General features: G+C 45.3%; 1 protein-coding gene across 2 annotated transcripts in view; it reads left to right on the top strand.

Annotated features, from left to right (window-relative positions):
• GNG10 (G protein subunit gamma 10) overlaps nucleotides 1–7,413 on the top strand; it is a 53,596-nt gene extending 46,183 nt beyond the window's left edge. Inside the window, exon 3 of one of the 2 annotated variants that reach the window (XM_075316031.1) lies at nucleotides 4,222–7,413. The gene's annotated coding sequence lies outside the window, so the exon portion shown is untranslated. Of the gene's footprint in view, nucleotides 1–4,220 lie in introns of both variants that reach the window. The other variant, XM_075316028.1, reaches the window with a different exon arrangement.
• Nucleotides 7,414–19,886: the final 12,473 nt, after the last annotated feature.

Genomic DNA, 19,886 nt, shown 5'->3' with positions numbered 1-19,886 from the left:
CCGGCCGGGGCCCCATGATCTTTTAGGTGTTACTGTGCCTACAAGTTATATGTGGTTTGCCTCTTGTAACCTACTTGTAGGGTTAATTCTTGTGTATTTTGTCAAGGATTAGGAATAAGGATTGTAATAAAATAAACTTTCACTATTATTCAGCGCTGGTTTGTGAGATTTTATAAAAAGAAAAAATCTCAAATTTATATTATTTAGAATATTCAATGAGGATTAATTGTCGGCTTTGGAAGGGAGTGTGTGACCTGGAAGGAGCTTGCTGCCATGATGGATTTCGGCGAGTACACTGTCCGCACTCCTACCCACACTATCCCGTCTACCAATATTTTTTAATCTCCGGATTCTGGTCCCCACAAACTTATATGGGTACCGGATACCGGACCAGATCCAAATTTTTAATTACAATTTAGCAGGGATCCGCTGGTCCAGGTTATCTGCGAGTCTGCCCAGCTCTAATCCTAAACCATCTCTATTGGGTCATGTGACGCAGGACTCCATTCCTCATCCATGTCTTTGTCACATAGCCCTTACATAGCCTGGATATGTCTGCTGTCATTGTCCTGTTGCAATACAAATGTTGGTCCCACTGAGTGCAAAAAACATGGCATGGCATGTCATTGCAGAATGCTGTGGATGCCATTCTGGATAAGCGTGCCTTGTATTCAGACTAAATCGCCAAGTGTTACCAGCAAAACATACTGACACCATAACACCTCACCCTCCAGGCTATCCTATGTGCACCACACGCATACAGACTATCTACTTGCCTTTTCTGAGTCTCACAAAGCATGGTTATTGGCACTAAAAATCTCAAATTTTGAATCTTCAGACCGTAGTACAGATTTCCACTGATCTAATGTCCGGTACTTGTATTGATTAACCCAAACAAGGATCTTTTTGTTTGCAGTAGTCAGTAATGACTTCTTTGCAGCAATTTGACCATAAAGGCCTGAATTTTGCAGTTTCCACTGGACACTTGATGTGGAGATGTGTGTGGTACTATGTGCATCGTTTTTAAAGGCTATTATTTGAGGAGACAATTTGAATACTGATCACTCTTATGAACTTACTAGAAGGTGGCCCGATTCTAACGCATCCGGTATTCTAGAATTTACGTATTGTGTAGTTAATGTATGATTTTTGTTTTATATATATATATATATATATATATATATATATATATATATATATATATATTATATATTAATGTGTATGTAGTTGCCAAGTGTTTGTGTAGGGCGCTGTAAATGTTCTGGGTGTTGTCTGGGTGTGGGGGGTGCTGTGTGTATTGTGTGTTGCGCGGTTTGTGTGTGGGTGTGGCTGTGGGGTGCGTCTGTGTTTTGGAGGGAGGTATGTTTTGTGCAATGTGTGTGTGTGTTGCGCGGTATGTGCGTATATTTGTGTATGCCGCGGTGTTTGTGTGTTGGGTGTTGTGTGTGTGTGTGTGCGGCGTTGTCTGTGTGTGTGTCTTTTGTAGGGCAGTGTTTATGGTTCCCAGTGTGTGTGTGTGGTGTGGTGTGTGTGTGTGTGTGTGTGTGTGTGTGTGTGTGTGTGTGTGTGTGTGTGTTTAGGGGGAGGTGTGCACCCCCATTGTGCTCCATCCCACATGCTGCGCACCCCCATCGTGCTCCATCTCCCATGCTGCGCACCCCCCCATCGTGCTCCATCTCCCATGCTGCGCACCCCCCCATCGTGCTCCATCTCCCATGCTGCGCACCTCCCATCGTGCTCCATCTCCCATGCTGCGCACCCCCCATCGTGCTCCATCCTCCATGCTGCACACCCCCCATCGTGCTCCATCCTCCATGCTGCGCACCCCCCATCGTGCTCCATCCCCCATGCTGCGCACCCCCCATCGTGCTCCATTCCCCATGCTATAATAGTCCTCCTATTATACTCAGAGAGGAGTATAATAGGAGGACTATAATAGGAGGAGTAGTCCTGGGGAAAGAGCAGTATAATGGGAGGAGTAGTTCTGGGGGGGAGGTGTATAGGTGTCCGTCACAATCCCAGCATCGCAAAGTTATGTCCGCCGGGGGCGGGGCTGAGCGTGCCAACATGTGCCGGGGGCGGGGCCGAGCGGGCGAGGCGTCAGCGTATGCCGGCTCACTGCACATGTGTATCGGGAGCCGGTGTACGCTGGAGCGGGCAATGTGTGCGGAGGGCCGGGCGAGCGGCCAATCCATGCGGGGGGCGGGGCTAGGGCGAGGCGATCGGCCAATCCGTGGGGGGGCGGGGCCAGGCCGAGCCCAGCGGCCAATCCGACAATTGACACTGTCACTGTAACGACACAATTTTGGAGCAAGACAGACAGACAATAAGGCAATTATATATATATATAGAGTCTCTGCAGCAGAGGAAATTCTTGGCCTTCTTTTCCTAGGGCAGTCCTAATTAAATCCAGTTTAATCATACTGATTGAAAGTATGTGCAGTCATGAAACCATCAAAGGGCTAATAATTTTCCAGATTGACTGACTTTCTTGTCTTAAAGTAGTAGTGGATGGTTTTCTCTATGGTTAGTTGTGGTTCTGTTTCCCGTATTCTGGCATACAGCAATTGTGGAATAGGGCTCAGCACTGTATGGAACTGTGTACCAAAACGCTCTCTAGTGATGATCATGAACACTTTCTGAAGGCCACACTTTCCACAAATGAATTCTTGAGGAGGCAGACCTGCTCATTGGCAGCTAATTCAGGGGACTAACTGATGAAGTTGCTTGGGAAAATGTCAAAGGTTTATAAAACTGTCATTAGAATAAAAGGTTGTTTTAAAGGGAGAGTATCGTCCAAAAAATAAAATTCAAGAACTGAAAAAAATTAAAGTTTTAATGTTTTGTTTCTATAGTATTTGTTTTAATTGAGCAAAATATAAAAAAAATAAAAGTTTGATATTTTCCACTCTTAAACACTAGGAGGAGCAGCTACTGAAATCCGACTATAGAAATAGTTCACATTACAACTGCAGTAAAAGTGGGTGGAATCCGCTCTCTTGTGTGTGATGTCACAGCTCCCCCTCCCAATCTGGGTGTTTCCAAAATAATAAGAGAATGAAGTTTAGGATCACAGTGCAGAGCCATATTGTTGGTGACCGCAAAGTGATCCTAATGTCTAAAGTGTCACCAAGGACAGCTGCATAGTGTTCCCCACATAGCGCTCTGCTCGCTCTGTACCAGCAATGCTCTGCCACACGCACATCAGCCCGCAATGCTCTGCCGCACGCACGTCCCGTAATGCTCTGCCGCACACATGCCCCGCAATGCTCTGCCGCAGTCACGCGCTGGAATGCTCTGCTGCACGCACGCCTGTGTACACCGCTCCTCAGTATACTGCTGAGAAGCAGAGGCCCGAGGTGAGAACACGAAGGCAGGGGGAGTGGCGTCGGGGTAGCGGCTGGGGGGATGGTAGAGGGGCAGCAGCAGGGGGACAGAGGGAAGCAGCAGGGGGAGAGGGGAGGGTATCGGGGGAGAGGGAAGGGTAGCGGCGGCCCGGCACCGGTACTCACACATCCCGGTGGGTAACAGGAGGAAAGTGCAGCACACAGCATACGCTGTGAGCTCCACAAAGATGGCGGTAATCTCCTCCCTCTGCTGTGATCTGGACAACCCAGGGGGCTTGTCCAGGTCACAGCAGGAAGCAGACACCGTGCAAGAGATGGGGTCAGAGAGCGACAACTGTCTTCTATGCAGAGGGTCTGCCGTATTTGAGGTGAGTAACGATCGTTACTCACAGCAAATCCAAGATGGCAGCCCCCAGTGCTTCAGTAAAAATAGAATTAAATACAAACTACATAAACAGTGACAAAGTATTTTTAATACAGAATTAATTTCATAATCACTATTATTAATACAAAAATAAAAAACGCGACACCTTCCCTTTAACACATATTCTGGTTTGTGTTAACCGTTTCTATACTAGTGTCCATATGTGTTCTTTCATTCTTTTACTGCCTTCAGTCTTAACCTACAAAGTGCACATTCCAAAATGAACAAGGTGAACGATTACATGAATAGAAGTGTCAAAACGTTTGGTTCTGTATGTGGGTTGTATTCTAACATGCAGCATAATATAAAAGCATATAATCCATTTCATTTGTGCATATCCCTAAGACTGTAGATGGAAATATTTGAAGTCATACCTGTATCTATACTTTATTCACTTGTGTTTGCATTTTTATTCATTGTTTGATATTTTTCACTGTTTTGAATTCTAGGTATGTGTCACTTAAAGCTTGAAGATCTGGAATATAGATACAGACTTCCTTTCTGGTGCCATTCCAAATGCGGCCAAAACCTTCACCTTTCCCATATTTATTAGTCCTTTTCCAAAAATTATCTTAGAGCTTTTTGTATATTTTCTTTTCTGAACAACGTTAAAAATGTTGATGTGTAAGTGTAGCAGTTTAGCTATGTCACCGAATATTCAGATTTTAAAGGGACTCTGTCATCAGGTTTTTGCTACACCATCTGAGAGTCTAAGAGAAGCGTAAATATAGAGACAGAGACCCTGATTCCAGCCATGTATCAGTTACTGAGCTGTTTGCTCTCGTTTTGATAAAATCGCTTTTTTCTCTGCTGCAGATCTAGCAGTTATTTGAATGTAAAGCAGGATTTTAACGAGCTCGTGCAGCTCCTGGACTACCTTGTAGCATGTCAAGTAGTCCTGTAATGATAATCAGCTGCTGATTAATCAGTGATCTTATAAAATCTACACTAAGCAGCCCAGTAAGTGACCCAGCGCTGGAATCAGGTTCTCTGCCTCTACGTTTTACTGCTCTCAGATTACGTGGCAAAAACCTGGTGACAGATTTCCTTTAATACTACATCTCTGCCTATCTTGGCGGAAAGTTTTATTCATAAAGATTTAAAGTTAAAATTAATATTAACAATGTTAAAAAATTATTTTTCTGGACAGATACAACTGTTTATTGCTAACAGCACATTGATACTGATCCATGAAACCTCATGTATATTCTGCCCTCTGAAATATGTTTTTTTTCTTTTTTAAATATTGCAGTTTTATTTTCAAAATGTAATATTTTCAAAATGGTAAAGTTTGCACATTGAAAAGATTTCATTCAGTATTTGTTTGGAAAGTGCTGTATGTACAAAAATGTTTGTATTAGGCTACGTGCGCACGCTGCAGATTTACCGCCGAGTTTACTGCAGATATGCTGCAGAAAATGTGTCTAACATTGCTGCAGTCATTCCCCAGCAAAACCTCGGGGTATGAAAAAAAATTGCTGTGCGCACACTGCTTTTTTTTTATACCTGCAGATTTACCTGCGGAATTTCCGCTGCGGAATTAATGAGCATGTCACTTCTTTTCCGCAGGCAACTGTGGTTTTTGCAATAAATAATGGTAAAAATCCGCAGGGACCAACCTGCTGAAAAACCGCGGGAAAACCGCATGCGGATTTCGTTGCAGTTTTGGTGCGTTTTTTTTATTGCAGGTGCTGGATTCTTTCTTTCAGAAGGTCCGGTTTTTCCTTAAGAAAAATTAAATTTTTTGCGCACATAGCCTTAAAAACGCATTTGGAAATATTTACTAATGTAATAACACAGACAATGTATTTGTCTTATTTAGTAAAATTTGCCCTAGTCTTGGAGGGGTGCTGCAGGATGGTGCAGAGTTAAAACATTTCCATGTATACGTGTTTCGCCCTTATCTTGTGTTCCCTTGCTATAAAATGTAGAATTTATTCATATGAAATTAGCTTTGCAAGGCGAGTGTATCGGTGCATTTGTAGTCGATGGTTCCTCTTTGGTTCTCCCAACCGGTATTGCTCCTGCTTCTTGATTGACAGTGGATACTCAGGCTCTGCTGCAAGAGGTAATCTCTGCAGTGTCCTCACTAGCACTGCCCTTTACTTTTTGTATTGATAGTAAGGAGCAAAAAGGAGCCATCCACTGCAAGTGTACTGGGCTGCCCACTAGTGCACTAATTTGCACTTGAAAGATGAATTTCAAAGCAAGTTGGCTCCAGATAGGGGCAACATTGGTATCCTTGAAAATGTTATACACTACCTTATCCAATAGTACCTCTGCATGCGTACATTAAATGTTGCCAACAGATTCCCTTTAAGTAAAACGGAGGAAGGCACTGCACACTAAGTGGCACGTAGAGATAACTTAAATAGTAATTATTATTGTTATCTCATATACATAGATCATACTACTGTAGGTATAGAAAATATGTTGTACAACGTTTCAGGTATATTACCCTTCATCAGGCCTCCATGCAAGGTCACTGCACATGAACTAGAAAGTCCAGGGCACAGGGTAAGATAAAGTCAAACTTTGACCCAATCCTACATCCTCTTTTGTGGTGTTTTGGATAGGGTCATGGTTTGCCTCTTTCATGGGGAGCCCACCAGGATGACCTTTGCGTTCACACCTGATGAAAGGTGATATACCTGAAATGTTGCACCGTATATTTTCTGCACTTACAACGGTGTGATGTATGGATATGAGATGCCAATATTAAACCATATTAAAAGCATCTCTATGAGCCTCTTGCTGTGAAGTTCCTTTCTCCTTCCTGCTACAGTATTACACAAGCTCAGTGGTTGGCTCTAAAGGAAATAGCACCTTCTACACGAACTCCTTAAGGTGTGTAACCTACAATACTGTTGTTTAGATTTCCTTTAAAATCCCAGCGATTTTTAAAGAATATATCAACAACAAAGACTGGACTTGTCTAACTATGCTCCATCTTCCATACCCACATGAACACCATTACACCAGTGCCTGTAAATTGCTTATTCTATGCAAATGAGGCAATATGCAAGCAAATAACCCATCTCTCTGACATCTTCAACTTTCAGCAATGATGTAAATTGAATTCCTAATTCTGATTACCTGAATATGTCTGCAATTCATAGTAAAATTGCAATTGCATACGACTAGAAAGAAAACTTGTACGTAACCATGTTGAAATTTAAATGATAGTCGCAAGATTACTTGCAATTTTTCTGCTATAAGTAACAGTTGACGATCCATTGAAATTTTTGGACAATTTGCCCACAACACCAATTTACAGATTAACCTTTGCCTTATCCTGCAGAACTAATGACCAATATTAGGACGATCTGTGGTGTCTCAACCTTGGATTAGCAGCTGCCTGAAAACTACATCTTCAGCACAGAACGAATAAACCAATTATTCCTCAATTCTAAACCAAAAATCATTCTTGGGACATCTACAATGTCTGTCTTCAGCTTTTAAGGACCACGCATGTTGTTCCACACAGCACCTTAACCCCCCCTCACAAAACCTCTATTGTGCCTATACTTGACCTTAGCATCAATTTTCTACCCCATGTATTCTTACTGGTTGTAAAATTTTCATTGAATGACATCAATAAATAAAATAATTTGTGAAAAAAATGGTATGCATTAGCTGTGGTGAATATATTCAAAACGCCTCATTCTCTGAAGGATACATACTGCAAATGTTTCCATTTTTCTTCTAAAAGTAATGACAATGGGACCTTTTAATTGACCTGGAAAGACCATCTCTCATCGCCTTGGAGAGAATTGTCACCCCTCTGGTTAACAAAAATCTGGGGCTCACCCTGCAAGAGAAGCTATGTTGCTTGCAAACTAGGGGTAAGTAATTGGCCAATGGTCAATAATGGTGACTGGTAACCAAACACCAGGACAGTATTCTCACCAATGAATGTGATGACCTATTTATGTTTACAACTGTACTCTGATGAGTGTCGGACATCTTTGTTATTAGGCAGATGCCATAGAAAACTGTTTTTCTGCCTTTATCAGGCATAATTTACACATGCTATAAAAAGCTATTGGACTGTTTTGGCAAAAATAACTCTAATAGATGCCAGATATGATTAAAAAAAGCACCCATTTATTCCATTGTGTCATATATCAGCAAGAGTATATTTCTCTAGCTATGGAAAGTGGAAAAAAAAATAAGTATCTTATTAAGGGTCATTTCCATCTTGTATCTCCTATCTTTTTATTAAAAGGGTTGTCCACTACTAAATGTCCCTAATTTACCTTGTAAAATTAAAAAAAACCATACTGGCAGCACTTTGAGTTCTGTTCCCTGGTGATTGCGTGACAATTGTTTGTCACAACAATCCAGATAATGGATCAAAGATCTACAAACTACAGCCAATGCCTACTCTGGACATAAACCGTTTGGTAAAATAGAGGAGAAAACATCTGAGAATTTAAGTAAACTTGAATCCAATATTACAGAAACTAAAAAAAGAAAATTTGATAGAGATACAGAAGATTACAAACAAAATAAAATATACAACTGGAGTAGAGGTCCATATTCTATCTTGAGGAATGACAATAAAAGACAGCCATATAGAAACCAAAAAGTATCATTCAGAAATCCTAATTCTACTATGGACAGTACCTTTTCAAATAATTCAGAGGACATTTCTGATACCTCATGTGTATCAGCCAGTGCTTCTAGTGAACAATGGCCCCCGCTGCGCAGAAATAATTATGGATTCAAAAAAGACAAAAAACGACGCAGGGCAGGCAGAAAACACAGAAGCAAGGTATAGCACACGGAGCAAGAAAAAGTGGTAGCAGCTATTCCAGTCTGGGATTTGTCAAGTTATATACTATCTGAAGCCCAATTCAACTTATATGTGTATATATATGTATATATGTGTGTATATATATATATATATATATATATATATATATATATATATATATATATATATATATATATTTTATATATATCATTGCCTTATTCTGCCTGCCTGTCTGTCTGTCATGCTCCAAAATTGTGTCCTTACGGTGACATTGTGTCCTTACGGTGACACAAAGCTGATTGGCCGCTGGGCTCGCCATGGCCCCGCCCCCCACACGGATTGGCCACTCGCCCAGGCTGCGCCCCCACACGGATTGGCCAGCCGCTCGCCCAGGCTCCGCCCCCCACAGATTGGCCTCTCGCCTCGGCACCCTGCAGGCATTGGCAACTCGGCCACGCCACGCCCCGCCCCCCTCACGCAATGCACGCTAGCTCTGCCCCCCCCCCGCGCAAGCCCACATCAGCGTATGCCGCCAACCCAGCTGACACTGACCCTCGCATTGCTGGCCTTGCCGCCGTATGCTGGTGTGGGCTCCCGTAGGAGTCCTGAGCGGGGGACGGGATACGTTGGTAACCATGCTAGCATAGTTACCAGCACATCAAGGTCCTGCAGCGGCGGAAGATCCACACGCACACACATAACAGCACACACACACACATACACACACATACACACACATCAGATCACACTCACTCTCACAAACACCTCACACACACATCGCATCCACACACTCACAGCATCCGGAGATAATGCTTGCTTCTCGGCCTCGATACTGTGCTGTTGTGAGCTTCCAGGACTTGCCGGAGGATCACATGGCCAGAAGCATGTGGTATCTCCGGATGTTGTGAGTAGAGATGAGCGAACCGGTCGCGGTTCGGCTCGAGGTTGGTTCGCCGAACGGACCTCCCGTTCGAGTTCGGTTCGTCGAACGTTCGACGAACCGAACTCGAACTGCATAGGAAACAATGGCAGGCAATCACAAACACAGAAAAACACCTAGAAAACACCCTCAAAGGTGTCCTAAAGGTGACAAACAACTCAAACACATTGGAAAGTGACAAGGACATATACTCATGCGAAAACAAAACAGCTGGACAAGGAAAAAGAGGAGGACACACAGATATAGGCATGGCACGCCCTTCTAAAATCATGTAAAACACCGCAAGGTGACTCCAAGCGGAGTCTCCCTTTTTTCCAAAAATTGGGCCACACACACACCCACCCCTTCAGTGGTAGCACTTGTGCCCCAGTTGCACACTTCACAGCTAGATTTGCATCAAGCACATTCAAAAATACGCCATAATTAACCGTCCCCAGGATGACACCAGGGTAGGTAGCTAAGTCTTTCCTGATCCCAGCTCTGTGCAGCTTGGATCATTTATAAAAAACACAGCAATCAAGGGTTACTCCAAGCGGAGTCTCCCTTTTTTCCAAAAATTGGGCCCCACACACACCCACCCCTTCAGTGGCAGCAGTTGTGCCCTAGTTGTACACTTCACAGCTACATTTGCATCAAGCACATTCAAAAATACGCCATTCTTATCCGTCCCCAGGATGACACCGGGGTAGGTAGCAAAGTCTTTCCTGATCCCAGCTCTGTTCATCTTGGCTTCTTTTAAAAACAATGTAAGCAAGGGTTACTCCAAGCGGAGTCTCCCTTTTTTCCAAAAATTGGGCCCCACACACACCCACCCCTTCAGTGGCAGCAGTTGTGCCCTAGTTGTACACTTCACAGCTACATTTGCATCAAGCACATTCAAAAATACGCCATTCTTATCCATCCCCAGGATGACACCGGGGTAGGTAGCAAAGTCTTTGCTGACCCATGACTTGTTCATCTTGGCTTCTTTTAAAAACAATGTAAGCAAGGGTTACTCGAAGCGGAGTCTCCCTTTTTTCCAAAAATTGGGCCCCACACACACCCACCCCTTCAGTGGCAGCAGTTGTGCCCTAGTTGTACACTTCACAGCTACATTTGCATCAAGCACATTCAAAAATACGCCATTCTTATCCGTCCCCAGGATGACACCGGGGTAGGTAGCAAAGTCTTTCCTGATCCCAGCTCTGTTCATCTTGGCTTCTTTTAAAAACACATCAAGCAAGGGTTACTCCAAGCGGAGTCTCCCTTTTTTTCCAAAAATTGGGCCCCACACACCCACCCATTCAGTGGCAGCAGTTGTGCCCCAGTTGTACACTTCACAGCTAGATTTGCATCAAGCACATTCAAAAATACGTCATTCTTATCCGTCCCCAGGATGACACCGGGGTAGGTAGCAAAGTCTTTCCTGATCCCAGCTCTGTTCATCTTGGCTTCTTTTAAAAACACATCAAGCAAGGGTTACTCCAAGCGGAGTCTCCCTTTTTTCCAAAAATTGGGCCCCACACACACCCACCCCTTCAGTGGCAGCAGTTGTGCCCTAGTTGTACACTTCACAGCTACATTTGCATCAAGCACATTCAAAAATACGCCATTCTTATCCATCCCCAGGATGACACCGGGGTAGGTAGCAAAGTCTTTGCTGACCCATGACTTGTTCATCTTGGCTTCTTTTAAAAACAATGTAAGCAAGGGTTACTCCAAGCGGAGTCTCCCTTTTTTCCAAAAATTGGGCCCCACACACACCCACCCCTTCAGTGGCAGCAGTTGTGCCCTAGTTGTACACTTCACAGCTACATTTGCATCAAGCACATTCAAAAATACGCCATTCTTATCCGTCCCCAGGATGACACCGGGGTAGGTAGCAAAGTCTTTCCTGATCCCAGCTCTGTTCATCTTGGCTTCTTTTAAAAACACATCAAGCAAGGGTTACTCCAAGCGGAGTCTCCCTTTTTTTCCAAAAATTGGGCCCCACACACCCACCCATTCAGTGGCAGCAGTTGTGCCCCAGTTGTACACTTCACAGCTAGATTTGCATCAAGCACATTCAAAAATACGTCATTCTTATCCGTCCCCAGGATGACACCGGGGTAGGTAGCAAAGTCTTTCCTGATCCCAGCTCTGTTCATCTTGGCTTCTTTTAAAAACACAGCAAGCAAGGGTTACTCCAAGCGGAGTCTCCCTTTTTTTCCAAAAATTGGGCCCCACACACCCACCCATTCAGTGGCAGCAGTTGTGCCCCAGTTGTACACTTCACAGCTAGATTTGCATCAAGCACATTCAAAAATACGTCATTCTTATCCGTCCCCAGGATGACACCGGGGTAGGTAGCAAAGTCTTTGCTGACCCATGACTTGTTCATCTTGGCTTCTTTTAAAAACAATGTAAGCAAGGGTTACTCCAAGCGGAGTCTCCCTTTTTTCCAAAAATTGGGCCCCACACACACCCACCCCTTCAGTGGCAGCAGTTGTGCCCCAGTTGTACACTTCACAGCTAGATTTGCATCAAGCACATTCAAAAATACGTCATTCTTATCCATCCCCAGGATGACACCGGGGTAGGTAGCAAAGTCTTTCCTGATCCCAGCTCTGTTCATCTTGGCTTCTTTTAAAAACACAGCAAGCAAGGGTTACTCCAAGCGGAGTCTCCCTTTTTTTCCAAAAATTGGGCCCCACACACCCACCCATTCAGTGGCAGCAGTTGTGCCCCAGTTGTACACTTCACAGCTAGATTTGCATCAAGCACATTCAAAAATACGTCATTCTTATCCGTCCCCAGGATGACACCGGGGTAGGTAGCAAACTCTTTCCTGATCCCAGCTCTGTTCATCTTGGCTTCTTTTAAAAACACAGCAAGCAAGGGTTACTCCAAGCGGAGTCTCCCTTTTTTTCCAAAAATTGGGCCCCACACACCCACCCATTCAGTGGCAGCAGTTGTGCCCCAGTTGTACACTTCACAGCTAGATTTGCATCAAGCACATTCAAAAATACGTCATTCTTATCCGTCCCCAGGATGACACCGGGGTAGGTAGCAAAGTCTTTCCTGATCCCAGCTCTGTTCATCTTGGCTTCTTTTAAAAACACAGCAAGCAAGGGTTACTCCAAGCGGAGTCTCCCTTTTTTCCAAAAATTGGGCCCCACACACACCCACCCCTTCAGTGGCAGCAGTTGTGCCCCAGATGTACACTTCACAGCTAGATTTGCATCAAGCACATTCAAAAATACGTCATTCTTATCCGTCCCCAGGATGACACCGGGGTAGGTAGCAAAGTCTTTGCTGACCCATGACTTGTTCATCTTGGCTTCTTTTAAAAACAATGTAAGCAAGGGTTACTCCAAGCGGAGTCTCCCTTTTTTCCAAAAATTGGGCCCCACACACACCCACCCCTTCAGTGGCAGCAGTTGTGCCCTAGTTGTACACTTCACAGCTACATTTGCATCAAGCACATTCAAAAATACGCCATTCTTATCCGTCCCCAGGATGACACCGGGGTAGGTAGCAAAGTCTTTCCTGATCCCAGCTCTGTTCATCTTGGCTTCTTTTAAAAACACAGCAAGCAAGGGTTACTCCAAGCGGAGTCTCCCTTTTTTTTCCAAAAATTGGGCCCCACACACCCACCCATTCAGTGGCAGCACTTGTGCCCTAGTTGCAAACAGGATGTTTTGATTTGCATCAAGCACATTCCAAATCAACAAGCATTTACTCTCCCCAGGATGACACAGGGGTAGTAAATTCCTTCTGGATCCATGACTTGTTCATTTTGATGAACGTCAGTCTGTCCACATTGTCACTGGACAGACGCGTGCGCTTATCTGTCAGCACACACCCAGCAGCACTGAATACACGTTCAGAGACAACGCTGGCAGCTGGACACGACAAAATCTCCAAGGCGTAAGTTGCGAGCTCTGGCCATTTTTCTAGGTTTGAAGCCCAAAAGGAGCAAGGCTCCAGTTGCACAGTCATGGCATCGATGTTCATTTGGAGATACTCCTGTATCATCCTCTCCAGCCGTTGACTATGTGTCAGACTTGTTGTCTCTGGTGGCCTTGCAAAAGAGGGTCTAAAAAAATTATGAAAAGATTCCATAAAATTGCTGTTACCGGCACCAGATACGGTCCTACTGGTACGGGTAGACTGTTGAAGATGACGAGACCGTCCCATGTTTGTCAAGTTACAACTGGGAGATTCACTCCCTGCACCTGCACGGTTGTTTGGTGGAAAAGCCGAGCTAAGATCTAGTAACAGCTTCTGCTGATACTCCTGCATACGTGCGTCCCTTTCTATGGCTGGAATTATGTCACAAAATTTGGACTTGTACCGGGGATCTAATAGTGTGGCAATCCAGTAGTCATCATCACTTCTAATTTTGACAATACGACTGTCATGTTGGAGGTAGTGCAACAAAAAGGCACTCATGTGTCTTGCGCAGCCATGCGGACCAAGTCCACGCTGTGTTTGTGGCATAGAGGTGCTACCCGTTCTTTCTTCCTCTGACATCTGACCCCAACCTCTTTCAACTGAAATTTGACCAAGGTCTCCCTCATCCGCTGAGTCTTCCATGTCCATGGACAGTTCGTCCTCCATTTCTTCATGTTCTCCTGCACCTTGCTCAACATTTCGCCTGCTACTATGCGCCCTTGTCGATCCCTGTCCCCCTTGGTCCCATGCCTGCTGCGTTGGTGATGATGAACGTCTGGACCTTGGTGATGTTGTTGTCCCTTGCGCATATGAATCCTCCTGTAGTTCCTCCCCTTCATGTTGTCCCACCCCCTGACTCCGAATAGTGTTTAGCGTGTGCTCCAGCATGTAAATGACTGGAATCGTCATGCTGATAATGGCATTGTCAGCGCTAAACATATTCGTCGCCATGTCGAAACTGTGCAGAAGGGTGCATAGGTCCTTGATCTGAGACCACTCCATCAGGGTGATCTGCCCCACCTCTGCATCTCGTTGGCCCAGGCTATACGTCATGACGTATTGCACCAGGGCTCTGCGGTGCTGCCACAGTCGCTGTAACATGTGGAGAGTTGAATTCCAGCGTGTCGCCACATCGCATTTCAGGCGATGAACCGGCAGGCCGAAAGACTTCTGGAGCGATGCAAGTCGCTCAGCTGCGGCGCTTGAACGGCGGAAGTGAGCAGACAGTTTTCGTGCCCTGTTCAGAAGGCCATCTAGGCCGGGATAGTGTGTTAAAAATTGCTGCATGACAAGGTTCAACACGTGAGCCATACAAGGTACGTGTGTCACCTTGCCCAGGCGAAGGGCCGCACCCAGGTTTGCAGCATTGTCGCACACGGCCTTACCAGGCTGCAGGTTGAGTGGAGACAACCATTTATTAAACTTGGACCGCAGAGCTGACCACAACTCCTCAGCTGTGTGACTCTTATTACCAAGACATGTCAAGCTAAAGACCGCCTGATGCCGTTGCGCTCTGCTGCCAGCATAGTAATGAGGGGTGCGTGATTCCTTCTGCGCAGTGAGAACGCTGGTGGCCTGACCAGGCAGGCTTGGGGCGGAGGTGGAGGACCCAGATGAGGTGGAGGATGCAGAAGCAGTGGCGGAACTTGGACAGACAGAGGATTGACACACAAGTCGTGGGGACGGCAAGACTTGTGCAGCAGACCCTTCACCATCTATCACCATAGTTACCCAGTGCCCAGTCAGCGACATGTAACGTCCCTGTCCATGCTTACTGGTCCAAGTATCGGTGGTGAAATGCACCCGTTCACACACAGAGTTTCTCAAGGAAGCGGTGATGTTGTGTGCGACATGCTGGTGTAGCGCGGGCACACCTTTCTTAGAGAAGTAGTGGCGACTAGGCATCTGGTACTGGGGCACAGCGACAGACATAAGGTCTCTAAAATCCTGTGTGTCCACTAGGCGGAAAGGCAGCATTTCGGTAGCCAACAGCTTACAGAGGGATAGAGTCAACCTCTTAGCTTTGTCATGGGTCGGAGGAAGTGGCCTTTTATTTGACCACATCTGAGGGACAGAGATCTGGCTGCTGTGTGTAGACGGTGTTGAGTAGGGTGTCCCTGGAAAAATGCAGGTTTGTGAGGAAAGTGCAGGCGGAGACATGATGTTGCCTTCATCCAACGTTGGTGCTATCGATGTCTGAGAGAGCTGTACACACTCACTTGTTTCCCCTTCCAAACCAACTGACGACCTTACAAGCAAACTGCCTGTTGCGGTTACAGTGGTGGAAGTTTTGCGTGGAAAAACAGGTGTGACAGCTGTCCCCACAGTCCTAGAAGATGAAGAGCGCGCGGATGCACTGGAAGGGGCGGGCGGTGGATGGTTCGCTCCGCTAGGCCGCATTGCAGCACGGTGAGCTTCCCACCGGGACTTATGATATTTAGTCATGTGACGATTCATGGAAGAAGTTGTCAAACTGCTGAGGTTTTGACCTCTACTAACAGAATCATGACAAATGTTACATATCACATGAGTTGGGCGATCTTTTTCGATGTGAAAAAAGGACCAGGCTAGGCAAGGCTTAGAGGCCATGCGACCTGTTGATCCACCCCGAATAATGCTCATAGGCAGAGTGGTGGCTGAGGATGCAGTTGTAGACGTGCTACCAGTGCTCCGACTCTGTCCAGGAAGGCGCAAGGTAACTTCGTCGTCGGTTGCATCCTCCTCCACCGCCTCTGTTGACCTCCTCGAGTGCCTGACTGGGGGTTGACAGTAGGTGGGATCTAGAACGTCATCATCAATTGTTGTGTTTGCACTCCCCTCCCCCTCAGACCGAGCCTCTTCTTGCCCTGACCGAATATTTAAGTTGTCATCCCAATCGGGTATCTGCGTCTCATCTTCATCAGTATGTTCCTCATTGTCTATAACCACAGGTGTTACAGTTTGTAACAAAGGGTCAACATTATGCTCAGAAACTTGGTCCTCACGGCCTGAATCAGAGTCACAAAGGTTCTGGGCATCACTGCAGACCATTTCCTGTTCTGTACTCACTGTAGCTTGGGAGCAGACCTCTGATTCCCAGGCTATAGTGTGACTGAACAGCTCTGCAGACTCAGCCATCTCAGTTCCACCATACTGTGCAGGGCTGATGGAGACTTCAGAGCTGGGAGAAATCAAGTGTGATTGGGATGACAACTCAGAGGACTGGTGTTTTTTGGATGCGGTACTTGAAGTGGCTGAGAGGGCACTTGTTGGACCACTTGAGATCCATTCAAGCATTTTCCTTTTTTGCCCATCATCTACCTTTGTTCCTCTTGTTCGTGTCCGTAAAAAAGGGAGCACATCGGATTGTCCACAATAAGTAGTAGACATCTTACTTTTGCTAGTAGATGGTCTATCTGCAGCAGATGATAATGGAGCTTTGCCACCTTCCCCACTGACAAAACCTTTTTTGCCTTTTCCACCACGCCTCTTCCCCTTTCCACCAGCATCTGTCATTTTGCCACTCATGTTGATTGCGACAAGATTGTGGACTGAAAATGTGGTAGTAAAAATTGAGAGGTGGTGAAGATTGCAGTGGTGGTCTAGCTTTATTAACAGCAGAATAATAAAGAATAAATATCCCTGACAATGTAACTTAGTTATAATTAGTTGGAGTGTGCAACGCAGGCAGACGTGCTGCAAATGTCTTGGCACTAGTGGGACTAAAGCAAAGTCCAATAGCCACGTATAGGATGCCACTAGGTACACTGAGTGTTTGCTAGTATAATGGCTTAGTTATAATTAGTTGGAGTGTGCAACGCAGGCAGATGCGCTCTGCAAATGTCTTGGCACTAGTGGGACTATAGCAAAGTCCAATAGCCACGTATAGGATGCCACTAGGTACACTGAGTGTGTGCTAGTATAATGGCTTAGTTATAATTAGTTGGAGTGTGCAACGCAGGCAGATGCGCTCTGCAAATGTCTTGGCACTAGTGGGACTATAGCAAAGTCCAATAGCCACGTATAGGATGCCACTAGGTACACTGAGTGTGTGCTAGTATAATGGCTTAGTTATAATTAGTTGGAGTGTGCAACGCAGGCAGATGCGCTCTGCAAATGTCTTGGCACTAGTGGGACTATAGCAAAGTCCAATAGCCACGTATAGGATGCCACTAGGTACACTGAGTGTGTGCTAGTATAATGGCTTAGTTATAATTAGTTGGAGTGTGCAACGCAGGCAGATGCGTTCTGCAAATGTCTTGGCACTAGTGGGACTAAAGCAAAGTCCAATAGCCACGTATAGGATGCCACTAGGTACACTAAGTGTTTGCTAGTATAATGGCTTAGTTATAATTAGTTGGAGTGTGCAACGCAGGCAGATGCGCTCTGCAAATGTCTTGGCACTAGTGGGACTATAGCAAAGTCCAATAGCCACGTATAGGATGCCACTAGGTACACTGAGTGTGTGCTAGTATAATGGCTTAGTTATAATTAGTTGGAGTGTGCAACGCAGGCAGATGCGTTCTGCAAATGTCTTGGCACTAGTGGGACTAAAGCAAAGTCCAATAGCCACGTATAGGATGCCACTAGGTACACTAAGTGTTTGCTAGTATAATGGCTTAGTTATAATTAGTTGGAGTGTGCAACGCAGGCAGATGCGTTCTGCAAATGTCTTGGCACTAGTGGGACTAAAGCAAAGTCCAATAGCCACGTATAGGATGCCACTAGGTACACTAAGTGTTTGCTAGTATAATGGCTTAGTTATAATTAGTTGGAGTGTGCAACGCAGGCAGATGCGCTCTGCAAATGTCTTGGCACTAGTGGGACTATAGCAAAGTCCAATAGCCACGTATAGGATGCCACTAGGTACACTGAGTGTGTGCTAGTATAATGGCTTAGTTATAATTAGTTGGAGTGTGCAACGCAGGCAGATGCGTTCTGCAAATGTCTTGGCACTAGTGGGACTAAAGCAAAGTCCAATAGCCACGTATAGGATGCCACTAGGTACACTAAGTGTTTGCTAGTATAATGGCTTAGTTATAATTAGTTGGAGTGTGCAACGCAGGCAGATGCGCTCTGCAAATGTCTTGGCACTAGTGGGACTATAGCAAAGTCCAATAGCCACGTATAGGATGCCACTAGGTACACTGAGTGTGTGCTAGTATAATGGCTTAGTTATAATTAGTTGGAGTGTGCAACGCAGGCAGATGCGCTCTCCAAATGTCTTGGCACTAGTGGGACTATAGCAAAGTCCAATAGCCACGTATAGGATGCCACTAGGTACACTGAGTGTGTGCTAGTATAATGGCTTAGTTATAATTAGTTGGAGTGTGCAACGCAGGCAGATGCGCTCTGCAAATGTCTTGGCACTAGTGGGACTATAGCAAAGTCCAATAGCCACGTATAGGATGCCACTAGGTACACTAAGTGTTTGCTAGTATAATGGCTTAGTTATAATTAGTTGGAGTGTGCAACGCAGGCAGATGCGCTCTGCAAATGTCTTGGCACTAGTGGGACTATAGCAAAGTCCAATAGCCACGTATAGGATGCCACTAGGTACACTAAGTGTTTGCTAGTATAATGGCTTAGTTATAATTAGTTGGAGTGTGCAACGCAGGCAGATGCGCTCTGCAAATGTCTTGGCACTAGTGGGACTATAGCAAAGTCCAATAGCCACGTATAGGATGCCACTAGGTACACTGAGTGTGTGCTAGTATAATGGCTTAGTTATAATTAGTTGGAGTGTGCAACGCAGGCAGATGCGCTCTGCAAATGTCTTGGCACTAGTGGGACTATAGCAAAGTCCAATAGCCACGTATAGGATGCCACTAGGTACACTGAGTGTGTGCTAGTATAATGGCTTAGTTATAATTAGTTGGAGTGTGCAACGCAGGCAGATGCGCTCTGCAAATGTCTTGGCACTAGTGGGACTATAGCAAAGTCCAATAGCCACGTATAGGATGCCACTAGGTACACTGAGTGTGTGCTAGTATAATGGCTTAGTTATAATTAGTTGGAGTGTGCAACGCAGGCAGATGCGTTCTGCAAATGTCTTGGCACTAGTGGGACTAAAGCAAAGTCCAATAGCCACGTATAGGATGCCACTAGGTACACTAAGTGTTTGCTAGTATAATGGCTTAGTTATAATTAGTTGGAGTGTGCAACGCAGGCAGATGCGCTCTGCAAATGTCTTGGCACTAGTGGGACTATAGCAAAGTCCAATAGCCACGTATAGGATGCCACTAGGTACACTGAGTGTTTGCTAGTATAATGGCTTAGTTATAATTAGTTGGAGTGTGCAACGCAGGCAGATGCGCTCTGCAAATGTCTTGGCACTAGTGGGACTATAGCAAAGTCCAATAGCCACGTATAGGATGCCACTAGGTACACTGAGTGTTTGCTAGTATAATGGCTTAGTTATAATTAGTTGTAGTGTGCAATGCAGGCAGACGTGCTCTGCAAATGTCTTTGCACTAGTGGGACTATAGCAAAGTCCAATAGCCACAGATAGGATGCCACTAG

The sequence above is a fragment of the Anomaloglossus baeobatrachus genome, chromosome 1 (genome assembly GCF_048569485.1).
Source record: "Anomaloglossus baeobatrachus isolate aAnoBae1 chromosome 1, aAnoBae1.hap1, whole genome shotgun sequence".
NCBI lineage: Eukaryota > Metazoa > Chordata > Amphibia > Anura > Aromobatidae > Anomaloglossus > Anomaloglossus baeobatrachus.
The sequence above is the reverse complement of the archived record's forward strand: the minus strand, read 5'-3'. Positions and strand labels throughout refer to the sequence as shown.